Here is a 5,268-nt window from a genome sequence, read left to right on the forward strand (position 1 = left end):
ATAGAGTTTTTTTTGTCCCTGTTTGATTTACGCGCTTTATAGGGCTCACATTTCTCGGATTTGACTACACGTTCCCGACGTGCTTCTGTCATTACGGACGCAGCCAATCACATCTCCCCACTCCGAACAGCACATACGTGCTACTTGCTTGTTAACCAGTTCTCTTCTGGCCTATTATAAGTATAGGTCAACGACGGGCAATGTAACTTTATTGATAACACCAATGTCATTGGGAAGATTTTTTCTTTATTTTTCTAATCTCCACCTAATTTTTAGCCCTCAGTACGTGTCCTCTATTTACACTGTCTACAGGCATCTACTCTAAAATACCACATACCTGACCAATCTAATGACCCTAGGGCCATGTTCATGAATTTTTTTAGCTTAAAATGCAACTATAAATGAAATCAATATAAAAATAACAACCTATAATAACCTGGCCAGAACTAATAGATGCCTCTTTGTTTCTTCTAGTCAACAGATTTATCCACCCAATCATCATCCCTGTATACCCCTATGTTCAGGCTGGAGATATAACTATCGTTCAAGGTTAATATGAGGATGCAACATACCGGCTGAATTAAATGATCACCCCTCACCTATATCTAATACACTGGGTTTTCATATATGCTAGACTTCAGATGCTACTAACAAGTAGCAATGATCTCCAAGAGATTCGTAGGTATATCTACAACTATATTATACTGTTATACACCCCTACCTAGTGCCAGATCAGGTTTTCTTTCCCCTTTCTCCTAATTTGTCACATATTGTTTAAGATATTATTGACAGCCAGTCTTCACGTGAGTCAAGACCATTTTGTACAGTGTTCAGTTTACAGAAAAAAACATGCTCTCTGTTCTCTTTTTCTGTCCCGGTCTCCACCTCTCCTATTACCGGATATTTTCTCGAGTATAAACTACCGCAGCTCATCACAGTCATGGCTGAGACTCGAGAAATGCTCCGTGAGGGGTGCATTCTCTTTTCCTGTTCTCAAGGCCGATTTATGCTCTTGCACCCTTCGTCTAAGTTCCCTGCTTGTCTCACCCATGTAGCCAAGGCAACATGGGCAGATCAGCAGGTAGACCAAGTTCTTACTCCGACAATTATTGACGCTTCTACATCTGATCTCTTGGCCATTAAGGTTAATACTCTTAGTGACCCGACTTTGTTCACATATAGAGCATGTGTCACACTTGTGGTTACCAATTGCTTTGGTCCCATATAGTGTGCCTTGAGCCTCCTTGTCATGGTGTCTGTATGTGTTAACTAAGCTATTTCTAATGTTTTTATTTTTCCCGAATGCAAAGAGCGGTTTCTCAAGTTTTAAGTCTTGCCCATCATTAAGAATTTTCCAGTTTTTGAGTATATTCTTAATTTGGTTACTATTCTCAAAGAACTGGCTCACAAAAACAATCTTGTCATTCGAGTGTGCTTTGTTACATGATCTGATCTAACATGTATTCGCGATCATAATATTTAGCTCGCTTGTACGATTGATTAATTTCCTAAGGTAACCTCGATCGCTCAGTTTCTGTTTTAGAGTGCTTGTTGAAATCACACATGGAGGAGCAATTTCTGCGTAGAGACGGGCGAAGGCAGCACCAGGGCCCGCCCCCCTGGGACCCGGGTACCACTCTGCCTCTCAGCCCCTTCCCGATGGTCGTTTTTCTCCGAGCCTGCTTGCCCCGGGAGCAGGCAGGGATGCTAAGCCAGCATACCCCCTGCGCAGGGCAGCCTGCCAGGGGATGCCCCAGCCGTACTCTGATCGATTGGGCACTCTCGGTCCGTTTAGGGATGGACTGCTTGGCCAGCCTTGACTGTTGTTTCAAGCAAGGAGCTTCCTCCCCGCATGGACCGTCTGACTTGAGGGCCTGCCGCCTAGCAGGAGGCCCTTCACCCTAACCAGCAGAGCGAAGGCCAAGTTGCCCCGTCAGCTCGTGCCCCCCCGTGGTCTGACACAAGTGGAAGGGGTCGGGTGGCGCCAGGCCCTCGGATGCTGCTGCCCAGCAGGTTCGTAGGCCCAGTGCGCCACGCTGTCATCCCTCTCCGCCCAGCACATTTCCACAGCAGCTCGGAACAACCGTTCTGAGGGGTGCCGCCGCCAGGCTCCGGCACCCATGCGTCTCGCTCAGGCTGCACCTCGACCCGCCTCTCCCTTCCGGGGAAGACGGCTGGGCCTGCCGTTACCCAAGTGACTGCACCTTCCCACCCCTCCAGCGAGCCCTCCCGCCCAGGCCGGAGGGCTCCTTCCCCCAGAAGGCTCCCAGAGAGAGGGGTGCGTGAAGGTTGCTGGTCAGGGACCGAACCCACCCTGTCAGCAGGCTATCTGGTTGATCCTGCCAGTAGCATATGCTTGTCTCAAAGATTAAGCCATGCACGTGTAAGTACACACGGCCGGTACAGTGAAACTGCGAATGGCTCATTAAATCAGTTATGGTTCCTTTGATCGCTCCATCTGTTACTTAGATAACTGTGGTAATTCTAGAGCTAATACATGCCGACGAGCGCTGACCTCCCGGGATGCGTGCATTTATCAGACCAATCTCGTCTCACCCGGACGCTTCGGTGACTCTAGATAACCTTGGGCCGATCGCATGTCTGTGTGACGGCAATGATACATTCGGATGTCTGCCCTATCAACTTTCGATGGTACTTTCTGTGCCTACCATGGTGACCACGGGTAACGGGGAATCTGGGTTCGATTCCAGAGAGGGAGCATGAGAAACAGCTACCACATCCAAGGAAGGCAGCAGGGGCGCAAATTACCCACTCCCAATGTAATTGGAATGAGTACACTTTAAATCCTTCAACGAGGATCCATTGGAGGGCAAGTCTCGTGCCAGCAGCCGCAGTAATTCCAGCTCCAGTAGCGTATATTAAAGTTGCTGCAGTTAAAAAGCTCGTAGTTGGATCTTGGGATCGAGCTGGCGGCCTGCCGCAAGGCGAGCTACCGCCTGTCCCAGCCCCTGCCTCTCGGCGCCCCCTTGATGCTCTTGACTGAGTGTCCTGGGGGTCCGAAGTGTTTACTTTGAAAAAATAAGAGTGTTCAAACCAGGCAGGTCGCCTGAATACTTCAGCTAGGAATAATGGAATAGGACTCCGGTTCTATTTTGTTGGTTTTCGGAACTAGGGCCATGATTAAGAGGGACGGCCGGGGGCATTCGTATTGTGCCGCTAGAGGTGAAATTCTTGGACTGGCGCAAGACGAACCAAAGCGAAAGCATTTGCCAAGAATGTTTTCATTAATCAAGAACGAAAGTCAGAAGTTCGAAGACTATCAGATACCGTCACAGTTCCGACCATAAACAATGCCGACTAGCGATCCGGCGGTGTTATTCCCATGACCCGCCGAGCAGCTTCTGGGAAACCAAAGTCTTTGGTTTCCAGGGGGAGTATGGTTGCAAAGCTGAAACTTAAAGGAATTGACTGAAGGGCACCACCAGGAGTGGAGCCTGCGGCTTAATATGACTCAACACGGGAAACCTCACCCGGCCCGGACACGGAAAGCATTGACAGATTGATAGCTCTTTCTCGATTCTGTGGGTGGTGGTGCATGGCTGTTCTTAGTTGGTGGAGCGATTTGTCTGGTTAATTCCGATAATGAGCGAGACTCCTCCCAGCGGTCGGCGTCCAGCTTCTTAATGGGACAAGTGACGTTCAGCCACACAAGATCGAGCAATAACAGGTCTGTGATGCCCTTAGATGTCTGGGGCTGCACACATGCTACACTGAACGGATCAGCATGTGTCTACCCTTCGCCAACAGGTGCGGGTAACCCGCTGAACCCTGTTCATGATAGGGATTGGGGATTGCAATTATTTCCCATGAACGAGGAATTCCCAGTAAGTGCGGGTCATAAGCTCTCGTTGATTAAGTCCCTGCCCTTTGTACACACCGCCCGTCGCTACTACCGAATGGATGGTTTAGTGAGGTCCTCGGATCGGCTATGCTGGGCGCCAGGGGTCTGCGGCGATGTCAGTTACCCACCCAACCCGTCTTGAAACACGGACCAAGGAGTCGACGTGTGTGAGTCGGAGGGCCGATCGAAACCCTGCTGCATCGACACCTTGTTGTCTACTGATTTGATGAATACTGTCAGTACATGTTTAAAATGAGAAACAATGCCATTTTGTATTTTTATATACTTGTTCTTTTGTGAAATTCTCAATGACTTGCTCAGATTCTCTACAATTGCAAGGTTTGTTTCTTGGCTGCACAATAATGTGGCACTCGTTTTTTATCGTAAAAGGCCTTTGAGTGAAAAGTTTAGTTTGAGGAAGGTTTTACAGGGATGATGTTAAAATATACTCAATCCGGATCAGAGACCCTGAAAGAGTCGGGGGTGGCTGGAAAATAGATACTGAGTTCAAAGAAACTAGGTCAGCACTTTCCTCCTACTACTGGAACCAGAGACCCAAAAAGCACATGTCCATTTGTATACATGATTGTGCCAAGCTACTGGGGTGAGGTATGAGAAGCTCGCCACTCACGCAAACACACCCCTACTCACATCGTCAATGGGGGTCACTCACCTAGCTTCTTGCTAGGTTGTCACCTCTTTAGAAAGGAGAGCCGTACAGAACTTCCTTGTATAGTTCTGTACTGAGGCAAATCCCACCTCCCAGGACCACTAAAAGGAACTAATCTATTGATGACTAAAGGACATCCATTCATATTTTAAGGAAACGGAACAGCGGGGGGATGAAGCATGGAGATGGAGCAGGCGTACCTCTGGTGTAGAAAAAGAAGCATTTTAACACAGCTATTCCACCAGGGCATTCACACACAGGAACAAGGCTATTTAACCAGGGCAATAATGCAGCTATTTAACCAAGGCGTTAACGAATAGATGACCCACTAGCACAGCTATTCAACCGGGTCCCGGCTGCCGCCACCATTTCAGTTCTCCAGGTCCCAAGGCCTGCTTGGTATCACCCAGTCACCAGGTTGCAGGCCAGTTACGTCACTGCCAACCGCTAGCACCTCTCCGACCCCTTCATTACCACCAACAGGTGGCAGATCGGAAAGCATATGAACCTTGGATCATGTTGAGGTCAGACGGATTGATGGGTGTGGCCAGCATTTTCACATGAACCCCAGCATTCCCCAGATCCAGAAGCTTCTATCGTTCCAATCGCAGGCTGAGCCGCGAGTCCCCATGCTTCTTGTACACAAGTGCCTGGCACCAACTGCTCAGGCAACACCGCCTTAAGTCTCCAGGTACACAACCCCATAATCCTGAGGACACAACTGCGAGCCACCGCA

The 5,268-nt window shown here is 48.9% G+C and overlaps 1 pseudogene; it reads left to right on the plus strand.

The window, feature by feature from the left end:
- Positions 1 to 2,326: 2,326 nt before the first annotated feature.
- On the plus strand, positions 2,327 to 4,052 carry LOC146812785 (18S ribosomal RNA; annotated as a pseudogene).
- Positions 4,053 to 5,268: the final 1,216 nt, after the last annotated feature.

The sequence above is a fragment of the Triturus cristatus genome, chromosome 7 (genome assembly GCF_964204655.1).
Source record: "Triturus cristatus chromosome 7, aTriCri1.1, whole genome shotgun sequence".
NCBI classification, from domain to species: Eukaryota; Metazoa; Chordata; class Amphibia; order Caudata; family Salamandridae; genus Triturus; species Triturus cristatus.